The sequence below is a fragment of the Rhinoderma darwinii genome, chromosome 5 (assembly GCF_050947455.1).
Source record: "Rhinoderma darwinii isolate aRhiDar2 chromosome 5, aRhiDar2.hap1, whole genome shotgun sequence".
Taxonomy (NCBI): Eukaryota; Metazoa; Chordata; class Amphibia; order Anura; family Rhinodermatidae; genus Rhinoderma; species Rhinoderma darwinii.
Window position 1 is genome coordinate 1,309,458 of NC_134691.1, and position 26,646 is coordinate 1,336,103.

The 26,646-nt window shown below is 44.1% G+C and overlaps 1 pseudogene; it reads left to right on the forward strand.

Moving 5' to 3' along the window:
• The window catches only part of LOC142652277 (uncharacterized), a 202,562-nt pseudogene that overhangs the window by 117,739 nt on the left and 58,177 nt on the right, over nucleotides 1-26,646 (forward strand).

Below are 26,646 nucleotides of genomic sequence, written 5' to 3' on the forward strand. Positions count from 1 at the left end.
TAATTACATTATGATCAGACACGAGATCCACACATCTTATATACAGTAACAGCTATTTATCTATTACTACTGACAACCGGCCTGTATATCAAGTGTGAGAGGTTGTCACAGCCCCGCCCCCTGTTACTGACATCACTGATATATAATATAATTACACTGTGATCAGACATGAGATCCACACATCTTATATACAGTAACAGCTATTCATCTATTACTACTGACAACCAGCCTGTATATCATGTGTGAGAGGTTGTCACAGCCCCGCCCCTTGTTACTCATATCACTGATATATAATATAATTACATTGTGATCAGACATGAGATCCACACATCTTATATACAGTAACAGATATTCATCTATTACTACTGACAACCAGCCTGTATACCATGTGTGAGAGGTTGTCACAGCCCCGCCCCCTGTTACTGACATCCCTGATATATAATATAATTACATTGTGATCAGACATGAGATCCACACATCTTATATACAGTAACAGCTATTCATCTATTACTACTGACAACCAGCCTGTATATCATGTGTGAGAGGTTGTCACAGCCCCGCCCCATGTTACTGACATCACTGATATAGAATATAATTACACTGTGATCAGACATGAGATCAACACATCTTATATATAGTAACAGCTATTCATCTTTTACTACTGACAACCAGCCTGTATATCATGTGTGAGAGGTTGTCACAGCCCCGCCCTCTGTTACTGACATCACTGATATATAATATAATTACATTGTGATCAGACATGAGATCCACACATCTTATATACAGTAACAGCTATTCATCTATTACTACTGACAACCAGCCTGTATATCATGTGTGAGAGGTTGTCACAGCCCCGCCCCCTGTTACTCATATCACTGATATATAATATAATTACATTGTGATCAGACATGAGATCCACACATCTTATATACAGTAACAGCTATTCATCTATTACTACTGACAACCAGCCTGTATATCATGTGTGAGAGGTTGTCACAGCCCCGCCCCCTGTTACTAACATCACTGATATATAATATAATTACACTGTGATCAGACATGAGATCCGCACATCTTATATACAGTAACAGCTATTCATCTATTACTGCTGACAACCAGCCCGTATATCATGTGTGAGAGGCTGTCACAGCTCCGCCCCCTGTTACTGACATCACTGATATATAATATAATTACATTGTGATCAGACATGAGATCCACACATCTTATATACAGTAACAGCTATTCATCTATTACTACTGACAACCAGCCTGTATATCATGTGTGAGAGGTTGTCACAGCCCCGCTCCCTGTTACTGACATCACTGATATATAATTACATTGTAATCAGACATGAGATCCGCACATCTTATATACAGTAACAGCTATTCATCTATTACTACTGACAACCAGCCTGTATATCATGTGTGAGAGGTTGTCACAGCCCCGCCCCCTGTTACTGACATCACTGATATATCATATAATTACACTGTGATCAGACATGAGATCCACACATCTTACATACAGTAACAGCTATTCATCTATTACTACTGACAACCAGCCTGTATACCATGTGTGAGAGGTTGTCACAGCCCCGCCCCCTGTTACTGACATCACTGATATATAATATAATTACACTGTGATCAGACATGGGATCCACACATCTTATATACAGTCACAGCTATTCATCTATTACTACTGCCAACCAGCCTGTATATCATGTGTGAGAGGTTGTCACAGCCCCGCCCCCTGTTACTACATCACTGATATATAATATAATTACACTGTGATCAGACATGAGATCCACACATCTTATATACAGTAACAGCTATTCATCTATTACTACTGACAACCAGCCTGTATATCATGTGTGAGAGGTTGTCACAGCTCCGCCCCCTGTTACTGACATCACTGATATATAATATAATTACACTGTGATCAGACATGAGATCCACACATCTTATATACAGTAACAGCTATTCATCTATTACTACTGCCAACCAGCCTGTATATCATGTGTGAGAGGTTGTCACAGCCCCGCCCCCTGTTACTGACATCACTGATATATAATATAATTACACTGTGATCAGACATGAGATCCACACATCTTATATACAGTGACAGCTATTCATCTATTACTACTGACAACCAGCCTGTATATCATGTGTGAGAGGTTGTCACAGCCCCGCCCCCTGTTACTACATCACTGATATATAATATAATTACACTGTGATCAGACATGAGATCCACACATCTTATATACAGTAACAGCTATTCATCTATTACTACTGACAACCAGCCTGTATATCATGTGTGAGAGGTTGTCACAGCTCCGCCCCCTGTTACTGACATCACTGATATATAATATAATTACATTGTGATCAGACATGAGATCCACACATCTTATATACAGTAACAGCTATTCATCTATTACTACTGACAACCAGCCTGTATATCATGTGTGAGAGGTTGTCACAGCCCCGCCCCCTGTTACTGACATCACTGATATATAATATAATTACACTGTGATCAGACATGAGATCCACACATCTTATATACAGTAACAGCTATTCATCTATTACTACTGACAACCAGCCTGTATATCATGTGTGAGAGGTTGTCACAGCCCCGCCCCCTGTTACTGACATCACTGATATATAATATAATTACATTGTGATCAGACATGAGATCCACACATCTTATATACAGTAACAGCTATTCATCTATTACTACTGACAACCAGCCCGTATATCATGTGTGAGAGGTTGTCACAGCCCCGCCCCCTGTTACTGACATCACTGATATATAATATAATTACATTGTGATCAGACATGAGATCCACACATCTTATATACAGTCACAGCTATTCACCTATTACTACTGACCACCAACCCGTATATCATGTGTGAGAGGTAGTCACAGCTCCGCCCCCTGTTACTGACATCACTGATATATAATATAATTACATTGTGATCAGACACGAGATCCACACATCTTATATACAGTAACAGCTATTCATCTATTACTACTGACAACCAGCCTGTACACCATGTGTGAGAGGTTGTCACAGCCCCGCCCCCTGTTACTGACATCACTGATATATAATATAATTACGTTGTGATCAGACATGAGATCCACACATCTTATATACAGTAACAGCTATTCATCTATTACTACTGACAACCAGCCTGTATATCATGTGTGAGAGGTTGTCACAGCCCCGCCCCCTGTTACTGACATCACTGATATATAATATAATTACATTGTGATCAGACATGAGATCCACACATCTTATATACAGTAACAGCTATTCATCTATTACTACTGACCACCAGCCCGTATATCATGTGTGAGAGGTTGTCACAGCCCCGCCCCCTGTTACTGACATCACTGATATATAATATAATTACATTGTGATCAGACATGAGATCCACACATCTTATATACAGTAACAGCTATTCATCTATTACTACTGACAACCAGCCCGTATATCATGTGTGAGAGGTTGTCACAGCCCCGCCCCCTGTTACAGACATCACTGATATAGAATATAATATAATTGTGATCAGACATGAGATCCACACATCTTATATACAGTAACAGCTATTCATCTATTACTACTGACAACTAGCCTGTATATCATGTGTGAGAGGTTGTCACAGCCCCGCCCCCTGTTACTGACATCACTGATATAATATAATTACATTGTGATCAGACATGAGATCCACACATCTTATATACAGTGACAGCTATTCATCTATTACTACTGACAACCAGCCTGTATATCATGTGTGAGAGGTTGTCACAGCCCCGCCCCTTGTTACTGACATCACTGATATATAATATAATTACACTGTGATCAGACATGAGATCCACACATCTTATATACAGTAACAGCTATTCATCTATTACTACTGACAACCAGCCTGTATATCATGTGTGAGAGGTTGTCACAGCCCCGCCCCCTGTTACTGACATCACTGATATATAATATAATTACACTGTGATCAGACATGAGATCCCCACATCTTATATACAGTCACAGCTATTCATCTATTACTACTGACAACCAGCCTGTATATCATGTGTGAGAGGTTGTCACAGCCCCGCCCCCTGTTACTGACATCACTGATATATAATATAATTACATTGTGATCAGACATGAGATCCACACATCTTATATACAGTAACAGCTATTCATCTATTACTACTGACAACCAGCCCGTATATCATGTGTGAGAGGTTGTCACAGCCCCGCCCCCTGTTACAGACATCACTGATATAGAATATAATATAATTGTGATCAGACATGAGATCCACACATCTTATATACAGTAACAGCTATTCATCTATTACTACTGACAACTAGCCTGTATATCATGTGTGAGAGGTTGTCACAGCCCCGCCCCCTGTTACTGACATCACTCATATATAATATAATTACACTGTGATCAGACATGAGATCCACACATCTTATATACAGTGACAGCTATTCATCTATTACTACTGACAACCAGCCTGTATATCATGTGTGAGAGGTTGTCACAGCCCCGCCCCTTGTTACTGACATCACTGATATATAATATAATTACACTGTGATCAGACATGAGATCCACACATCTTATATACAGTAACAGCTATTCATCTATTACTACTGACAACCAGCCTGTATATCATGTGTGAGAGGTTGTCACAGCCCCGCCCCCTGTTACTGACATCACTGATATATAATATAATTACACTGTGATCAGACATGAGATCCACACATCTTATATATAGTAACAGCTATTCATCTATTACTACTGACAACCAGCCTGTATATCATGTGTGAGAGGTTGTCACAGCCCCGCCCCCTGTTACTGATGACATCACTGATATATAATATAATTACATTGTGATCAGACATGAGATCCACACATCTTATATACAGTAACAGCTATTTATCTATTACTACTGACAACCAGCCTGTATACCATGTGTGAGAGGTTGTCACAGCCCCGCCCCGCCCCCTGTTACTGACATCACTGATATATAATATAATTACATTGTGATCAGACATGAGATCCACACATCTTATATACAGTGACAGCTATTCATCTATTACTACTGACAACCAGCCAGTATATCATGTGTGAGAGGTTGTCACAGCCCCGCCCCCTGTTACTGACATCCCTGATATATAATATAATTACATTGTGATCAGACATGAGATCCACACATCTTATATACAGTAACAGCTATTCATCTATTACTACTGACAACCAGCCTGTATATCATGTGTGAGAGGTTGTCACAGCTCCGCCCCCTGTTACTGACATCACTGATATATAATATAATGACATTGTGATCAGACATGAGATCCACACATCTTATATACAGTGACAGCTATTCATCTATTACTACTGACAACCAGCCAGTATATCATGTGTGAGAGGTTGTCACAGCCCCGCCCCCTGTTACTGACATCCCTGATATATAATATAATTACATTGTGATCAGACATGAGATCCACACATCTTATATACAGTAACAGCTATTCATCTATCACTACTGACAACCAGCCTGTATATCATGTGTGAGAGGTTGTCACAGCCCCGCCCCCTGTTACTGACATCACTGATATATAATATAATTACATTGTGATCAGACATGAGATCCACACATCTTATATACAGTCACAGCTATTCATCTATTACTACTGACAACCAGCCTGTATATCATGTGTGAGAGGTTGTCACAGCTCTGCCCCCTGTTACTGACATCACTGATATATAATATAATTACATGTGATCAGACAGGAGATCCACACATCTTATATACAGTAACAGCTATTCATCTATTACTACTGACAACCAGCCTGTATATCATGTGTGAGAGGTTGTCACAGCCCCGCCCCCTGTTACTGACATCACTGATATATAATATAATTACATTGTGATCAGACATGAGATCCACACATCTTATATACAGTAACAGCTATTCATCTATTACTACTGACAACCAGCCTGTATATCATGTGTGAGAGGTTGTCACAGCCCCGCCCCCTGTTACTGACATCACTGATATATAATATAATTACATTGTGATCAGACATGAGATCCACACATCTTATATACAGTAACAGCTATTCATCTATTACTACTGACAACCAGCCTGTATATCATGTGAGAGGTTGTCACAGCCCCGCCCCCTGTTACTGACATCACTGATATATAATATAATTACACTGTGATCAGACATGAGATCCACACATCTTATATACAGTGACAGCTATTCATCTATTACTACTGACAACCAGCCAGTATATCATGTGTGAGAGGTTGTCACAGCCCCGCCCCCTGTTACTGACATCACTGATATATAATATAATTACATTGTGATCAGACATGAGATCCACACATCTTATATACAGTAACAGCTATTCATCTATTACTACTGACAACCAGCCTGTATATCATGTGTGAGAGGTTGTCACAGCCCCGCCCCCTGTTACTGACATCACTGATATATAATATAATTACACTGTGATCAGACATGAGATCCACACATCTTATATACAGTCACAGCTTTTCATCTATTACTACTGACAACCAGCCTGTATATCATGTGTGAGAGGTTGTCACAGCCCCGCCCCCTGTTACTGACATCACTGATATATAATATAATTACATTGTGATCAGACATGAGATCCACACATCTTATATACAGTAACAGCTATTCATCTATTACTACTGACAACCAGCCTGTATATCATGTGTGAGAGGTTGTCACAGCCCCGCCCCCTGTTACTGACATCACTGATATTTAATATAATTACACTGTGATCAGACATGAGATCCACACATCTTATATACAGTAACAGCTATTCATCTATTACTACTGACAACCAGCCTGTATATCATGTGTGAGAGGTTGTCACAGCCCCGCCCCCTGTTACTGACATCACTGATATATAATATAATTACACTGTGATCAGACATGAGATCCACACATCTTATATACAGTGACAGCTATTCATCTATTACTACTGACAACCAGCCTGTATATCATGTGAGAGGATGTCACAGCCCCGCCCCCTGTTACTGACATCACTGATATATAATATAATTACACTGTGATCAGACATGAGATCCACACATCTTATATACAGTAACAGCTATTCATCTATTACTACTGACAACCAGCCTGCATATCATGTGTGAGAGGTTGTCACAGCCCCGCCCCCTGTTACTGACATCACTGATATATAATATAATTACATTGTGATCAGACATGAGATCCACACATCTTATATACAGTAACAGCTATTCATCTATTACTACTGACAACCAGCCTGTATATCATGTGTGAGAGGTTGTCACAGCCCCGCCCCCTGTTACTGACATCACTGATATATAATATAATTACATTGTGATCAGACATGAGATCCACATCTTATATACAGTAACAGCTATTCATCTATTACTACTGACAACCAGCCTGTATATCATGTGTGAGAGGTTGTCACAGCCCCGCCCCCTGTTACTGACATCACTGATATATAATATAATTACATTGTGATCAGACATGAGATCCACACATCTTATATACAGTATTTGGGGTAGAGTAAGTGACACACATATAATTATTTCGTTATACCCCTCCCCCGCACAGAGAATTCTCACTATTCTCCATTGCTCCCCCTCTCATTGAAGTGATGCCAGCTTCTTCTTCTCCGGTGCCCCTTATGCCTGGGGGTCATCATTGTGTGATGTTTCCACTGTGTAAACCAGTTTGTTCCATGTGGTTGGGCAGCAGGACGGTCTCATCGTGCTCCTGACCTTTTGACTTTTTTGACCCTGTTGATCTCTTGTGATCTTTGACCTTGGATTATATTTGATGCTCCTTCTGTCTTCTGATTCCATTTTTGGTTCTGTGTTTGACTTTAATGCCTGTTGACAACTATTTTCTCATGCCAGTTGTCACCCTCAGGAACCACTTTTCAACTTCTCTTGCAGAAGGCCTTCATAACTACCTTCTCCATCTACCAGGCTTACGTCTCGGTGTCATCACTGGATTTACTTGTTCTCCTCCTAATATATTATTCTAGCCGTGCCCCGCGGTTCGTGGCGTGATGTCCCATACGCGCGTTCTGCCATCTTTACAGATAGATTTACATGGACGCCTGATGTAGGGGGGATCAACCAAAGACTGAAGCCTTTTCTACACACCAACGACTTCCGAGCTCGGCTGAATAATCTGGATTTATGACCCTGAGTAGCAGAGACGATGAAGCTCGGGGGCACTCAGGAGTTTATTTAATACTCACTGCATTAGTCAAGTATAAATTCATCTCCGCACATGGAAAGACGGGGAACTCCTCCTAAATGTAACCGAACACGACAAATCATATCCAACCTCGCTCTCTGGCCGGTGACTGATGCTTCATACTGGGGCCGATCATTTACTGGTAACACTAGAACATGAATATAATGAAATTACTGCTATACTGACACGATATTGTGGTACATATTTATTATATAGTCACATGTAAGACCACACAGTCCCTCGTAATCATGGACACATCTTATTTACCACTGAAAATTCTACCAGACATCATAAAAGTGTAATCGGTGGGGGTCCCGTTGTCCGTTCTCCTGGTCGTGCACGTGCAATTACTCCTCATTGTACTGAATAAGATTTATGGGACCTCCTGATTATTTTTAACCTGTATTCTAAAGGATGAGGGTCTTCAGGTTGCCAACACTTCCAGGACCCTTGAGTCACATTGGTCCCTGGTTCGCTTACCACAGTCCTTACAGCCATGAAGCATGAGATGCCAGGAACATGACTGATTTTGGACAGTTATGGGGCTGATGGAGGTCTTAGTGGTGGGGGCCTAGTGTTGGAGGTCCTAGTGGTGGAGGACCTAGTGTTGGAGGTCCTAGTGGTGGAGGACCTAGGGGTGGAGGTCCTAGTGGTGGAGGACCTAGTGGTGGAGGACCTAGTGGTGGTGAGCCTAGTGTTGGAGGACCTAGTGTTTGAGGTCCTAGTGGTGGAGGTCCTAGTGTTGGAGGTCCTAGTGTTGGAGGTCCTAGTGGTGGATGGCCTAGTGGTGGAGGACCTAGTTGTGATGGGCCTAATGGTGGAGGACCTAGTGTTGGAGGACCTAGTGTTGGAGGACCTAGTGTTGGAGGACCTAGTGTTGGAGGGCCTAGTGTTGGAGGTCCTAGTGTTGGATGTCCTATTGGTGGAGAACCCAGTGGTGAACGACCTAGTAGTGGAGGTCCTAGTAGTGGAGGTCCTAATGTTGGAGGTCCTAGTGGTGATGGGCATAGTGGTGATGGGCCTAGTGGTGGAGGACCTAGTGGTGGAGGTACTAGTGTTGGAGGACCTAGTGGTGGGGTTCCCTTTAAATAGGCCCTGTCTCTCGGTTTCTTACCTGTTGACCCCCATGTTTGGTTGCTATCACTAAGGGCGGTGTAATGGTTATTGTTTTATTGTGGGGGGGCGGTGAGATGACTTAGCGATTAATAAAAGTAATATTAGTAATAATTTCCCTGTTGGACGAGTGTAACGTAACACATGTGATCACCGCTGGTCTATAGGGCTGAAAGAGTTAATGGTGAAAATCATGGTGGTCTAGGACAGTGAAATGGGTGATGCCAGCGTGCTCCGTGTCCTGAAGCAGTGAAGGGGTGATGCCAGGATCGCGGGTGGTCTAAAGTCTAGAGAAGATGACGGCTTGTATCCAGTGTGTTCACCGCTCTCTAGGCTCCAGCTGAATATGGAGGGATCATCACTCCCAACCTCCTCTTCCTGCTCTGACCAAAGAGATGATCATAGGAATGAGTGCATGATAGAGGATAGCAAAGACTATGAGGCTGTGATATAACACCCTATGATAAGATATAAGAACACCTTATGATCAGATATAACACCCTATGATAAGATAAAAGAACACCCTATGATCAGATATAACACCCTTTGATCAGATATAACACCCTATTATCAGATATAACACCCTATGATCAGATATAACACCCTATGATCAGATATAACACCCTATGATCAGATATAACACCCTATGATCAGATATAACACGCTATTATCAGATATAACACCCTATGATCAGATATAACACCCTATGATCAGATATAACACCCTATTATCAGATATAACACCCTATGATCAGATATAACACCCTATGATAAGATATAAGAACACCCTATGATCGAATATAACACCCTATGATCAGATATAACACCCTATGATCAGATATAACACCCTATTATCAGATACAACACCCTATTATCAGATATAACACCCTATGATCAGATATAACACCCTATGATCAGATATAACACCCTATGATCAGATATAACACCCTATGATCAGATATAACACCCTATGATCAGATATAACACCCTATTATCAGATATAACACTCTATTATCAGATATAACACCCTATTATCAGATATAACACCCTATGATAAGATATAAGAACACCCTATGATCGAATATAACACCCTATGATCAGATATAACACCCTATTATCAGATATAACACCCTATGATCAGATATAACACCCTATTATCAGATATAACACCCTATGATCAGATATAACACCCTATGATCAGATATAACACCCTATGATCAGATATAACACCCTATGATCAGATATAACACCCTATGATAAGATATAAGAACACCCTATGATCGAATATAACACCCTATGATCAGATATAACACCCTATTATCAGATATAACACCCTATTATCAGATATAACACCCTATTATCAGATATAACACCCTATGATCAGATATAACATCCTATGATCAGATATAACACCCTATTATCAGCTATACCACCCTATGATCAGATATAACACCCTATGATAAGATATAAGAACACCCTATGATCAGATATAACACCCTTTGATAAGATATAAGAACACCCTATGATCTATATAACACCCTATGATCAGATATAGCACCCTATGATAAGATATAAGAACACCCTATGATCTATATAACACCCTATGATCAGATATAACACCCTATGATAAGATATAAGAACACCCTATGATCAGATATAACACTCTATGATAAGATATAAGAACACCCTATGATCAGATATAACACCCTATTATCAGATATAACACCCTATGATCAGATATAACACCCTATGATCAGATATAACACCCTATGATCAGATATAACACCCTATGATCAGATATAACACCCTATGATCAGATATAACACCCTATGATCAGATATAACACCCTATGATCAGATATAACACCCTATCATCAGATATAACACCCTATCATCAGATATAACACCCTATTATCAGATATACCACCCTATTATCAGATATAGCACCCTATGATAAGATATAAGAACACCCTATGATCTATATAACACCCTATGATCAGATATAACACCCTATGATAAGATATAAGAACACCCTATGATCAGATATAACACCCTTTGATAAGATATAAGAACACCCTATGATCAGATATAACACCCTATGATCAGATATAAGAACACCCTATGATCAGATATAACACCCTTTGATAAGATATAAGAACACCCTATGATCAGATATAACACCCTATGATCAGATATAACACCCTATCATCAGATATAACACCCTATCATCAGATATAACACCCTATTATCAGATATACCACCCTATTATCAGATATAGCACCCTATGATAAGATATAAGAACACCCTATGATCTATATAACACCCTATGATCAGATATAACACCCTATGATAAGATATAAGAACACCCTATGATCAGATATAACACCCTTTGATAAGATATAAGAACACCCTATGATCAGATATAACACCCTATGATCAGATATAAGAACACCCTATGATCAGATATAACACCCTTTGATAAGATATAAGAACACCCTATGATCAGATATAACACCCTATGATCAGATATAACACCCTATGATCAGATATAACACCCTATGATCAGATATAACACCCTTTGATAAGATATAAGAACACCCTATGATCTATATAACACCCTATGATCAGATATAACACCCTATGATAAGATATAAGAACACCCTATGATCTATATAACACCCTATGATCAGATATAACACCCTATGATAAGATATAAGAAAACCCTATGATCTATATAACACCCTATGATCAGATATAACAGCCTATGATCGGATATAACACCCTATGATCAGATATAACACCCTATGATAAGATATAAGAAAACCCTATGATCTATATAACACCCTATGATCAGATATAACAGCCTATGATCTATATAACACCCTATGATCAGATATAACACCCTATGATAAGATATAAGAACACCCTATGATCTATATAACACCCTATGATCAGATATAACACCCTATGATAAGATATAAGAAAACCCTATGATCTATATAACACCCTATGATCAGATATAACACCCTATGATCAGATATAACACCCTATTATCAGATATAACACACTATTATCAGATATAACACCCTATGATCAGATATAAGAACACCCTATGATCAGATATAACACCCTTTGATAAGATATAAGAACACCCTATGATCAGATATAACACCCTATGATCAGATATAACACCCTATGATCAGATATAACACCCTTTGATAAGATATAAGAACACCCTATGATCTATATAACACCCTATGATCAGATATAACACCCTATGATAAGATATAAGAACACCCTATGATCTATATAACACCCTATGATCAGATGTAACACTCTATGATAAGATATAAGAACACCCTATGATCTATATAACAGCCTATGATCAGATATAACAGCCTATGATCGGATATAACACCCTATGATCAGATAGAACACCCTATGATAAGATATAAAAACACCCTATGATTGGATATAACACCCTATGATAAGATATAGGAACACCCTATGATCAGATATAACACCCTATGACAAAATATAAGAACACCCTATGATCGAATATAACACCCTATGATCGAATATAACACCCTATGATCTGATATAACACCCTATGATCTGATATAACACCCTATTATCAAATATAACACCCTATGCTCGGATATAACACCCTATGATTGGATATAACACCCTATGATTGGATAGAACACCCTGTGGTCAGATAGAACACCCTATGATCAGATATAACACCCTATGATCGGATATAACACCCTATGATCGGATATAACACCCTATGATCGGATATAACACCCTGTGATCGGATATAACACCCTATGGTCAGATAGAACACCCTATGATCAGATATAACACCCTATGATCGAATATAACACCCTATGATCGAATAGAACACCCTGTGGTCGGATAGAACACCCTATGATCAGATATAACACCCTATTATTGGATATAACACCCTATGATCGGATATAACACCCTATGATCGGATATAACGCCCTATGATCGGATATAACACCCTATGATAAGATATAAGAACACCCTATGATAAGATATGAGAACACCCTAAGATTGGATGGAACACCCTATGATCGGATATAACACCCTATGATCTGATATAGGAACACCCTATGATCGAATATAACACCCTATGATCGGATAGAACACCCTATAATAAGATATAAGAACACCCTATGATAAGATATAAGAACAACCTATGATAAGATATAAGAACACCCTATGATAAGATATAATAACACCCTAAGATTGGATGGAACACCCTATGATCTGATATAAGACTGTATGATCGAATATAACACCACATGATCGAATATAACACCCTATGATCGAATATAACACCCTATGATCGAATATAACACCCTATGATCGAATATAACACCCTATGATCGAATATAACACCCTATGCTCGGATATAACACCCTATGCTCGGATATAACACCCTATGATTGGATATAACACCCTATGACTGGATATAACACCCTATGATCAGATATAGCACCCTATGATCGAATAGAACACCCTATGGTCTATATAACACCCTATGATAGAATAGAACACCCTATGATCTGTTATAACACCCTATGATCGAATAGAAACCCCTATGATAAGATATAAGAACACCCTATGATAAGCTATAAGAACACCCTAAGATTGGATAGAGCACCCTAAGATTGGATGGAACACCCTATGATCGGATATAACACCCTATGCTAGGATATAACACCCTATGATCGAATATAACACCCTATGACTGAATATAACACCCTATGATCTGATATAACACCCTATGATCGAATATAACACCCTATGATCGAATATAACACCCTATTATCAGATATAACACCCTATGATCGAATATAACACCCTATGATCGAATATAACACCCTATGATCGGATATAACACCCGATGCTCGGATATAACACCCTATGATCGGATATAACACCCTATGATCAGATATAACACCCTATGGTCTATATAACACCCTATGATCAAATAGAACACCCTATGATCTGTTATAACACCCTATGATCGTATAGAACACCCTATGATAAGATATAAGAACACCCTAAGATTGGATGGAACACCCTATGATCGGATATAACACCCTATGATAAGATATAAGAACACCCTAAGATTGGATGGAACACCCTATGATCTGATATAACACCCTATGATCTGATATAACACCCTATGATCGAATATAACACCCTATGGTCCGATAGAACACCCTATTATTGGATATATCGCTGGAGGTAAATGACCCTTTAAGGACATAACCCTCAGGCTAAGTGACTCTAGCTGGAAGTTTGTGGCAGAGTCTGGACGGAGCCGCCACTTAGTTACGCCGCCGCCTGCGCTGAGACTTCCGAGATGTTGGGACTTGTTTGAAGAATAAAATCCTTTTCTCTGCGATCACTTAACAGTCGCTGATAACAGTCATTTCGTTCCCCTGACGGACGAGACGAAACATTGTTTGGCTCAATAGGAATTTAATAGGCATCCGCGGGAAAGCGTGAATGAATCCCGGAGATGTCTCCGCACTTACACACTTCATCGTGAGATCATTTAATGGTTCTCTAGGTCGGAAAAATACTGATGTGCAATCTCTGGAGCTTATTGCGCATTATCCCCTCGGTCGGGGCTGCGATTCCCTGTAACACTTGACAGGAGCGCCGCGTAATACTCATATTGGATGCTGGATTCTAGACTCCGGCTGGAGATGAACAAAGTGACTCATTAGATCGGAGCTGCGGACGGATTCTTTCCCTTCCTGGGGCTGTCACCTTTAATTGCTGGCGGAATCATTTCTGGGCAATTTGGTGGCATGAACCAGACAGATGGTAAATCTATAGGAAAAAGAAATATACATCCCGGGCGCCCCGGATCACATGGGAGGGACGCGGTGAAGGGATATATAATGAACAGAAACGCAGCGTGTCAGACAAGCCCTGGATTTTTTTTATTACATACAGCGGTGCTTGAAAGTTTGTGAACCCTTCAGAAGTTTCTATATTTCTGCATAAATTTAACCTAAAACGACATCAGATTTTCACACCAGTCCTTAGGGAATGTTCACACGGCTTATTTTCGGCCGTTTTTCAGACCGTAAACGGCCTCCAAACGGCCGAAAAATCGGAAGCAGAACACCTCCAAACGTCAGCCCATTGACTTCAATGGGAAAAACGGCGTTCTGTTCCGACGGGCCGTTTTTTTACGCGGCCGTTTTTAAAAACGACAGCGTAAAAAAACGCCCATGAAAAATAAGTGCCTGTCACTTCTTGAGTCGTTTTTGGAGCCGTTTTTCACTGACTCTACAGAAAAACAGCTCCAAAAACGTCTGTAAAAAAACGCTGCGAAAATCAGGAGCTGTTTTCCCTTGAAGCTCCGTATTTTCAGACGTTTTTTGTTCAGCGTGTGAACAGAGCCTGAGAGTAGATAAAGAGAAGCAAATCAAACAAATGAGTCAAAAATATTAGACGTGGTCATTTATTTATTCAGGACAAGGATCCAATATCACAAACCTGTGAGTGGCAAAAGTATGTGAACCTTTAGGCTACGTTCACACATGGCGGATACAGGGAATTCTGGCCCAAAAAACGCGCCAAATTGTGTCCACTGCGCAAATCCTGCACTGAAAAAAAAATAAAAATGGATACTTACCATGGCGACGCGTCCCTCTTAATCCACTACATCGTTGACAGTGGTGGATTAAGTAGACCATAGGCCCTGGACTGTTCCACAAGCTTGGGCCCCCCCTTCCCCACCGCCTCTCTGCCGTGTCTATAGTGAACACCACCTTTCCGTGAGAGCATTGACAAAGGGTTGTTACGATTCCCCTTTTCGAAGGGCTGTGTCCCTACATACTGACAGTCTCCAACCATCGCTGACAGTATCACACTGTGCAGGGACACATCCTCCTGACAATGGGAATGGTAACACGCGTCTGTCTATTAGTCCTGGGTACACAGAGATATGTAGAATACAAGGATTTCCTACAACAGACATGTCAGGAGAGGGGACAGATCCCCTATAGATCCAGTGACTCACAGGTGACATCTTCTCTGATAGGAGTCGTTTTCTTTTCTTCTCCATCTGACGCAGACCGTTATGGCGACTTCTCCTGATGAGACATCTTTGCCCATCACTTCTGCAGCCATTTCCAGCCTCTATAGAAACACACAAATTCAAACACCAAGGCCCAGGACCACACATTAAAGGGGTTGTCCGGGCACAGACCGGTTTTTATACTGATGACCTATAGATGTGACCGGACAACCCTTTTTACTCAGACTAATAAATTTGGACCCCAGACTAGGTCGTAGAATACATACAGACCCCAGACCTTCTAAACTATTGCAGTCCCCAGACCAGACCCTCTAAACAAATACAGACCCCAGAACAAGCACCCTAAATAAATACAGACCTCAGACCAGACCCCTAAATACAGACCCCAGATCCGACCCCCTACACTAATAATGATCTCAGACCTGATTCCCTTAATACAGACCCCGGACCAGACCCCCTAAACTAATACAGACCCCTAAATAAAGACCCCTAAATACAGACCTGGACCAGGCCCCCTAAATACAGATCCTATAAACTAATACAGACCCCTAAATACAGACCCCCTAAATACAGACCCCAGACCTCAAACTAATACAGACCCCCTAAATACAGACCCCTGACCTGACCCTCTACACTAATAATGACCCCAGACCCGACTCCCAAATATGGACACCTAAATAAAGACCCCTAAACTAATACAGACCCTAGAACAAGCCCCCTAAATACAGGCCCCATAAACTAATACAGACCCCAGACGTTAAACTAATACAGACCCCAGACGTTAAACTAATACAGACCCCAGACGTTAAACTAACACAGACCCCAGACCCCTTAAACTAACACAGACCCCTAAATATACAGACCCTAAACCCCTTAAACTGATACAGGCTACAGACCCCAGACCCCTTAAACTAATACATACACCAAACTTCCTAAATACAGACCAGACCCCTAAATACAGTCCCCAAACCAGACCCCATAAATACAGTCCCCAAACCAGACCCCATGAATACAGTCAACCAAACCACCTAAATACAGACCCCACACAAGACCCCATAAATACAGTCCCCCAAACCAGACCCTCTAAATACAGACCAGACCCCATACCACTACTTCATTGGATGACCAGGTATGACCACTACATCATTGATGACAAGGTATGACCACTACATCATTGGATGACCAGGTATGACCACTACATCCTTGGATGACTAGGTATGACCACTACATTGGATTACTAGGTGAGAATGGCAAGACACCGGCCCACCAGGAACAGCCGACTGAGTCAATAGGAACCAGGACTGGACAATATATGATGGGTCACCGGGCCCTCGATCATTGGGTCACCGGGCCCTCGATCATTGCGTCAGTCACTACAGCTAGCACTATATTATTATACAAAGGCTCAGTTAGATACTGATTTAGGGCTCCAGGGTCACCAAGGACCATATAATATAAGCATTAGGGTGCTCTGTCGTACATGGGCTCATACACTTTTACTTGGGTAAGAAATTCTGCGTCTGGATTCATATTGTCTCTTCCTCTCATCATCGCCGGTTGATCTGATATGAAGATGTTGTAAATAACTGGACCAGAGAAACACAAGGAATATTTTCTGACATAATATTCGATAATTCAGCAGAGGTGACATCTTTACTCTCTTTAGCAGTTTTATTGATTTACCTCAAAGCTCCGACGTCCTCGGCCTCAGTAGAGCAGATTCACCGGTGCCGGAGCCGGGTCCTCAACGCGATGACCATCCAGGAATATGAGTGATTGCAGGACGCGGGAACATGGGGCAGCTCAGTAACTCTATCACATGACTTTATAGTGGGGCGCTGCGTCCATATTATTAGTATTTATTCTCCAATCTCTTACATCAGAAGGTGATGATAGGAAATGAAGATGAGGTAGGACATAATAGCAGAGCGATGCATGACTGGCCTAAGTAGAGTCATGCCATGTTTTACCTAATGAACCTGTTCCCCTTTTTTCCTGCCCATCTCCCAATAACGACACGTGACAACCGAGGTTGGATATGAAATTGACCACAGCAGCCGTTTATTTATTTACATTATTTAAATGCAATTTAATCCGAAACATTCGGATAACTCCACTTCCAATTCACATGACCCAACATGGGTCAGAATCAGAATTAACCATAAACATATTTTAATACTTTAACAGAGCAGGGGAAGTCCTTGAAGCCATTTTAAAACCGAATCTTTTTCCTTTTAAATTAGCCATCTGCAAACCACCACCAAACTCTTTACCTCCAGCCGTAAACCAGCTCGGAAGCACCGCTCACCTCTGCAGATGGCTCCAACCACCAGAAGACCACTTCAAAGGGATAACACCCGATGAAGTCTTCAAATGATATACTTTCCACCAGAAGACCACTTCAAAGGGGTAACACCCTATGAAGTCTTCAAATGATCTACCGTTTTGGGGGACGCATACCCCCGATGCGACCCCCCCACCATTTTGTACTGACCAACCTCAAGGACTCCCCCCGCCACAGCGAAACAGGCCTTGACTACCTTAAGCCTGTGAGTTCCTCCACACCACCACCGCCCTCTCAATTCCTTCTGCTAAGGCCAAGTTCCACAGATCAATTCCAACCTCGGTCAAATGCACCCCATCACTACGCCAATAGTTCCCAACCCCGGACTCCAGATCCCTGTGACGAACACAAATGCCCCCATTCTTAGCAACGAATCGTGACACCGCCCGATTCACCTTAATGCGGGCCTTGTTGACCCTTTCCACTGACCGTGCCAGGCGCCAAGCCTTCCTCGGAACTATGTCCGACCAAACAATCACCAAGGACGGATGAGACGCCCACAAACACAGCAAATCATGCTTTATATCCCGCACTAGCTCACGAAAGGGGCGTACCCCTAGATCATTCCCCCCAACATGTAACACCAAAACCTCCGGGACTCTATCCAGGCGAGCATATGTTTGAAACTCGGCCAATACCCGGCTCCATAACACACCTCGAAATCCCAACCAATGTAACACCGCATCCTGACGCGGAATGCGAAGCTGGCGGCCATCAGGGCGCACATCCGCCCGCAGTGCCCCCCAGTGCACAAAAGAATGTCCTAACAGCCAGACCAAACATGGGCGATGATCTGAAAGAAAGGCCAAGAAACTCACATATCATCAGAAACAACATACAAATTATAACAAATGAGGGCGCACGTAAGACCTAAACCTATTGGACTCCCAGCGGCCAATCCGCCGCACACCCTCATCATCCAATCCCCAACGCCCAGCTTCCGTAGCCGCGCCAATTCTGAACGAGTGAGACGAGTAGCACCCGTCCCCCACCCCAACTACAGCCAAGCATTTTCTGAATATTGCATCAAATTGATACTTAGACAAAAACGCGCCATTCTCATGACGGAGCAATGGCGCCTCCGGCACCCCTCCCACCGGCCTGAACGCACCCATGCAAGCGACCGGACACATCATTGAACCAGGGAGAGCAAACAACACTATCCGCTTACCGCGACCCAACTGATCAGTCTTAGACCGCCGCACCAACAACTCAAGTCTATCCCGATAGAGACCAACATCCGCCTGTCGCAACCCCCCAGCCTTAGCCTTACTAGGAGAGACCAACTCCCCTATCCGGAGCGCCCCAAAAAACGCAAGGGAAAAAGCCAACCTAAACAACTCTACCTCATAAGGTGACTTGCACACCGCCCCCAGCGATGCGCCCAGTGAACCAAGGAGGGCAAAAGACACCGGTCGCCTCTGATCCGCTTCCGCCCTGCCTCTCCGCAATCCTTTCAACGCCTGCTTCACTAGAAAATGCTTGGATACATCATGAAAACCCCGTAATTTGAGACCGAACGCCAGACCTGCCACGAAACGATTTACCTTAGCCAGCGAAAACCCCGCCTCCCAAGCATCACCCAACCAATACAACAATGCCACCAACCTGTCTTGCTCCGTACAGACGTTGCCCAATACTCTTACCCACTCCTCCCATTGCTGCCAACAAGCCGAATAAGCGTTCCAAGTCGCCTTAGCCAGCGACCGCTCAATCAACCCTTCCACGGGACCGAAACCAGCTCCCAGAGATGTTCCGGGCACGCCAAGCCGGACGCATCCGCTCCCGGTGCCAATTGACGAAAGCGATCCCACTGTGAGCGAGAAAGAGCATCAGCAATACAGTTGGACACCCCTGGCACATGCACCGCCACCACCCATGCGTTCAACGACAAGCACAACAACACTAGATGACGCAGCACCTGAACCACCGGTGGAGATGATGCCGATAAGTTGTTAATTGCTAACACCACTCCCATGTTATCACAATGAAAACGAACCTTTTTATCCCTGAGCCTGTCCCCCCAAATGGTCGCTGCAACCATGATGGGAAACAGCTCGAGCAGGGCCAGATTTCGTGTCAGCCCACTGCTCACCCAGCTGTCCGGCCAGCTCCCCACACACCATTGACCCCCCGCATATGCGCCAAAACCCCCGGACCCTGCCGCATCCGTAAACAACTCCACGTCACTCATTTCTTGCACCGGGGACATCCACAACGATCTACCATTATACTGCCCAAGGAACTCATCCCATACCTGCAGGTCTGCCTTGTGTTCCCCACCAAGCCTCAGAAAATGATGGGAAGCCCTGATACCCGCCGTCGCTGCCGCCAAGCGCCTACTAAAAATCCTGCCCATTGGCATAATCCTACAGGCAAAGTTCAACTTCCCCAGCAGCGACTGGAGTTCGCGCAACGTAATATTTTTCAGTCGGCAGGCCCGCCTCACCTCCTGCCTCAATGGACGTAATTTATCCTCAGGCAGCCTGCACTCCATAGCGCCTGAATCAATCGCGATCCCTAAAAAACAGATGGTGGAAACTGGGCCCTCAGTTTTTTCCGGTGCCAACGGAATCCCGAAATCCCCCGCAACCTTCTGCAAGCAATACAATAGGTTACCACACACCGAAGAACCGCCAGGGCCAACACACAAAAAGTCATCCAGATAGTGTATCAACGAGTCCACCCCCGCTACACCCTTCGTCACCCATTCCACGAAACTACTAAACGCCTCAAAGTATGCGCATGAAAGAGAACACCCCATTGGAAGACACCTGTCGACGTAAAACCCCCCGTTCCAGAAGCAACCCAACAGCCGTTGGCTTTCTGGATGTACAGGCAGCAAACGAAAAGCCGCCTCAATGTCTGTTTTTGCCAGCAACGCCCCTTGTCCCGCCTCTCGCACCAACGCCACCGCTCTGTCAAATGACGTGTACACCACCGAGCATAAATCATGATCTATCCCCTCATTAACCGACGCTCCCCTGGGAAACGACAAATGGTGAATCAAACGGAATTTATGTGGCTCCCGTTTCGGCACGATTCCCAAGGGGGATACAACCAAATCCCCAACCGGAGGCTCGACAAAAGGACCGGCCATGCGCCCCAACGAAACTTCTTTTAACAATTTTTCTGAAACCACCGACGAGTGCAAATAAGCCGACTTAAGATTACGCCGCGTAACCGGCACCTCATACGGAGGAATAACAAAACCAAACGAAAACCCCTCCCAAATTAACTTGGCCGCAGCCCTATCCGGATATTCAGCTAGATACAATGCCATTCTTTCCACCCTCACTGGAGACCGACCCTTGACCAGCGGAGGAGGAACGAGGACCTGACCGTTTCCCTTTTCGCATACATTTTGCGGCCCCATGAGAGGACCCGTTACACTCCGAACAGACATGTTTAAATTTGCATGCGGCCCCGAACTTACACTGGCCCTCATTGAACTGCCAGCAGAAACCCAGCTTTGAAGCTGAACCCTGTCCGGACTGACCCGACTGACCTCCTTGGCCAACGCTCCCGGGAAAGGACTGCTTAACTGGGGCCGTAACCCTTAACCACAGCGCAATATCTTTTTGATCCCACCGGATCGCCGGCCGAACCGCTTTTCGCTGCCGAAATTGCTCATCATACCTCAACCACGCCTGCCCACCATACGCCCTATACGCCTCTCCAATGGCATCGAAATAACAGAACAACGCCGAGCAGTTTTCCGGCGCCTTCTCCCCGATCACGCTCGCCAGAATAGCAAAAGCTTGCGACCAGTTCACGAACGTCTGCGGAATAAGCCTATACCGCCGGCGTTCCTCCTCCTCTTTTTTACTCTCGTCCCGCTTGCTTTTATCCAAATTGAACTTTGCAAGCGGCAGAAGAGAAAATATCTCCACATATTCATCATTCCAAATACGGTCCCTCACTTCCTGCTTCAAGTGAGCACCTAACGGGCCTTCAAAACAGACATACACCTCCCCCCGTGCGCGATCATCAAGCCTAATTCTATCCCCATCCTTCTGCGCCTCAGTTTGAACCGACACCGCTACCGCTTCTCTTGACACCCCCGCAACATTACTACCCACGGACCGCGGCAATACATCACGCTGACCTTCCCATACCACCGCCGGGGACACTACAGGAACTACAGGGGCCGCTGCCCTATCTAAACGCCCCACTAACTCGCGCAAACAGCCCACCAAATCAGCTAAGCCATCGCGCCCGACTACACCACTATCAACAGCCGCAACTTCCGCGCTTGCTAACCCCCCCTCACAACCCGACATGAAAATTGCTGGATACGGTAACGTTGGAGTTACACATTCACCGGGCTGCCCAGGCGCTGTATTCCCGCCAGCCGGAAAATCCTGACCGCGCTGCGTCTCATCCAGCTCTCCATCTTCCAAATCTTCTCTTGGTGCTGACTGGTTCTCACACCGACATCTACGACATGGAGACCCCGACATGCTGACCGAAGGGCCGGCCACCTGCCGCCCGACTGTAGGGATCCAAACCTCCGACCGAACTTGTTGCCTCGACGTCGGCGTTGATCTTGTCGTCCTCCCCGACGATCTCGAAGCAGCCTGCCCCCTGGCCGGTACATCACCATGCGGGGCGGCCGTGGATTGCACACTGCATACTGTGGCTGAAGGCGGGGGTGTGATCGGGAGCCCGGCCTGCGACTCCCTGTTAGCCGCCAAGCCCCGTCGCGGCTGGGGATTCCTGCCAGGACGCAGGCCCTGGGAAGAGGCGCCCATCCCCGCAACCTGGCCTGCAGCGTCCTTAGAAGGGCTCCCCCTGCGACGCCGAGCCCGCGGGGCCATGTCTGGGCTCAAACGCTCTGGTGGACGGGACCGCCGAGAGCGGCGTGGTGACCTGGCCTGAGCCACCGCTCCCGACGACGCCACCTGCTTTATTATAGCAGGGGCCGCGGGGATTATCTCTCCCCCTGCTGTGGTGACATTACCGTCCGTTAAAAGAGTGGGGGAAGGGGGCGCCTCCCTGCCGGCTGCCGACAAAGAGCGCGACGGGCCTGCCTGAGGGATCCGGGCCAGCCCTGCAACTGTTTCCTCCAGCCAGCCCGGATCATGAAACGCCGCTGCAGCCTGCAGCTGCTCAAGCAATGCGGCCGGGGAAGCCATTCTAACACTGCCACGGGAGGTAAGAAAACCAACAGTGGGAGCTCAGCTAACTACCTGTTGTTCCTCCCGCTGCTTCCGGCTCAATGCCGAAAACAGCGGGAAGAACAGACAACTCCCCCCGTCCCCTCCCCTCTCCCAACTACCTCATCCCCTATTGGTTCTCTTCCCTCCTATGGCAGTCATGGAGGCTTCCCCTTAAAGGGAATGTGTTGCCAGAAAAACATGTTTTTTTTTTTAAAATTAAACATTTAGTGTGTGGGTGGTTAAACATTGTTCAAATTTTTATTTATTTTTTTGCACGAGTCCAGGAAATATTATAAATTATTTCTAATTTATAATACTACCCATTTTTGGTCACTAGATGGAGCTGTTCCCAAAATTGCAGCATTGCAACATTGGGTTAACAGCCCTCGCTCTAGTGAGCTCTCAGCATCCCCCCCTCCTTTATCCTGGCTAGTGCCGGGATAAACGAGGGGTTTGAACGGTGTAACCTCCTACACTGTGTGTCGCCATTTTTTGAGCTAACCCACAGTGTAGTAGGTTTACATACAGTAGTAAACACACACAAACACGAAGATACATTGAAATCTCTTACCTGCTCCTGCCGCCGCGGCTCCCTCCGGCCCGTCCGCTCCGTTTGCTGCCGCTGGTGCAAGTGCAGAAATCCGGAAGCCGCGACCGGAAGTAGTAATATTACTGTCCGGCCGCGACTTCCGGTCCACAGGAAAATGGCGCCGGACAGCGCCAATTTCGAATAGGACTGTGTGGGAGCGGCGCATGCGCAGTTCCCACACATACGCCGTACACTGCAGTCAATGGGACGGGAGCCGTTCGCAGTCCCTATGGGACTGTGGCTGCCGTATTCCATGTCTGTATGTGTCGTTAATCGACACACACAGAAATGGAACAAAAAATGGCAGCCCCCATAGGGAAGAAAAAGTGTAAAAATAAGAAAAAGTAAAACACAAACACACAAATAAATATAAAAGTTTTTAATAAAGCACTAACATCTTTAACATATAAAAAAATAATTTCTGATGACACTGTTCCTTTAAGCCCTCCGTGCTGCCGTCCAGCCTCTTCTTTACATAGGGTGAGATGGGCCGGGAGGGGAGAGGATACGATCGGATGGGATTAGATGCAGTAAGGTGGATACGGTAATACAAGATGAGAGAGGATGTATTAGGACATGGGGCTGGATTGTGTGGGATTAGATACAGGTAGATTACAGTAGGATAAGATAGGACAGGGTGAGATGGTAATGGATGGAATGGGAGTATATAGGATAATAGTGGATGGGGATGAAAAGTAGCGGTGAGGGTAAAGTGGAATAGAATAGGATGGGATGGGATGAGGTGGGTTAGGATAGGACAAGATGGTGATGGTATAAAATGGGATTTGATAGGAATGGATAGGATGGGAAAGAATAGGATGGAATTGGATGGGACGGTATATGATAGGACAGGATAGGATTAGATGGGATGGTATGGAAGAGAATGGGATATGACAGGATAGGATGGTATAGGACAATATAGGAGTGGATGGAATAGTATGGGATGGAATAGGATGGGATGGGATAGGATGGGATGGAATAGGATGGGATATGATGAGGTGGGTTAAGATAGGACAGGATGGTGATGGTATAAAATGGGATTTGATAGGAATGGTTAGGATGGGAAAAAATAGGACAGGATATGATATGATGGGATGGGATGAAAGAGAATTGGATATGACAGGATGGGATGGTATAGGACAATATATGATAGGATGGGATGGGATAAGATGGGTTATGACGGGATGAGGTGAGTTGGGGTTAGGACAGGATGGTGATGGATTATTATGGGATAAGATGGGATATGACGGGATGAGGTGAGTTGGGGTTAGGACAGGATGGTGATGGATAAAATGGGATATGACGGGATGAGGTGAGTTGGGGTTAGGACAGGATGGTGATGGATAAAATGGGATATGACGGGATGAGGTGAGTTGGGGTTAGGACAGGATGGTGATGGATTATTATGGGATAAGATGGGATATGACGGGATGAGGTGAGTTGGGGTTAGGACAGGATGGTGATGGATTATTATGGGATAAGATGGGATATGACGGGATGAGGTGAGTTGGGGTTAGGACAGGATGGTGATGGATTATTAGTCAGGGCAGGCAGGCAGCAGACAAGACACGTAGTCAAGGGACAAGCCGTATTAAAACCAAGTAAAAGATATAGTATGTGACTAACAGTCAGAGAGCACAATCATCTAAGAGCTCAGAAAGGGGATGGAGGAAGGGTCCTATAGTCTGCGAAGAAACCGGATAGGCTGGAGGAAAAGATGATATGGCATGCGCTGCGCCTTTAAGAACCAGGAGTCCTCGTGTGATCATGTGCCAAACAGCGGATCCAGCAGGAGAGAACGGGGCGCCGAGCATCAGGAGCCGAGATAGGGGAGTGGGGCGCCAGTAAGGTCGACAGTGCTACGGGCCAGAGGGGTTAGTACAGTATTCATGTCATTAGGGCTGAGCTGCAATACCAAACACAACCTGTGCACAACAGTGGCGCTCTTTACGTAGACTTTCTTCTGAGCAGAGGGCGTGTGTACTTTAGCAATTATATTATTTTATTGCTTATCTGATATCGAACTTTTATTATCTCTAGAAG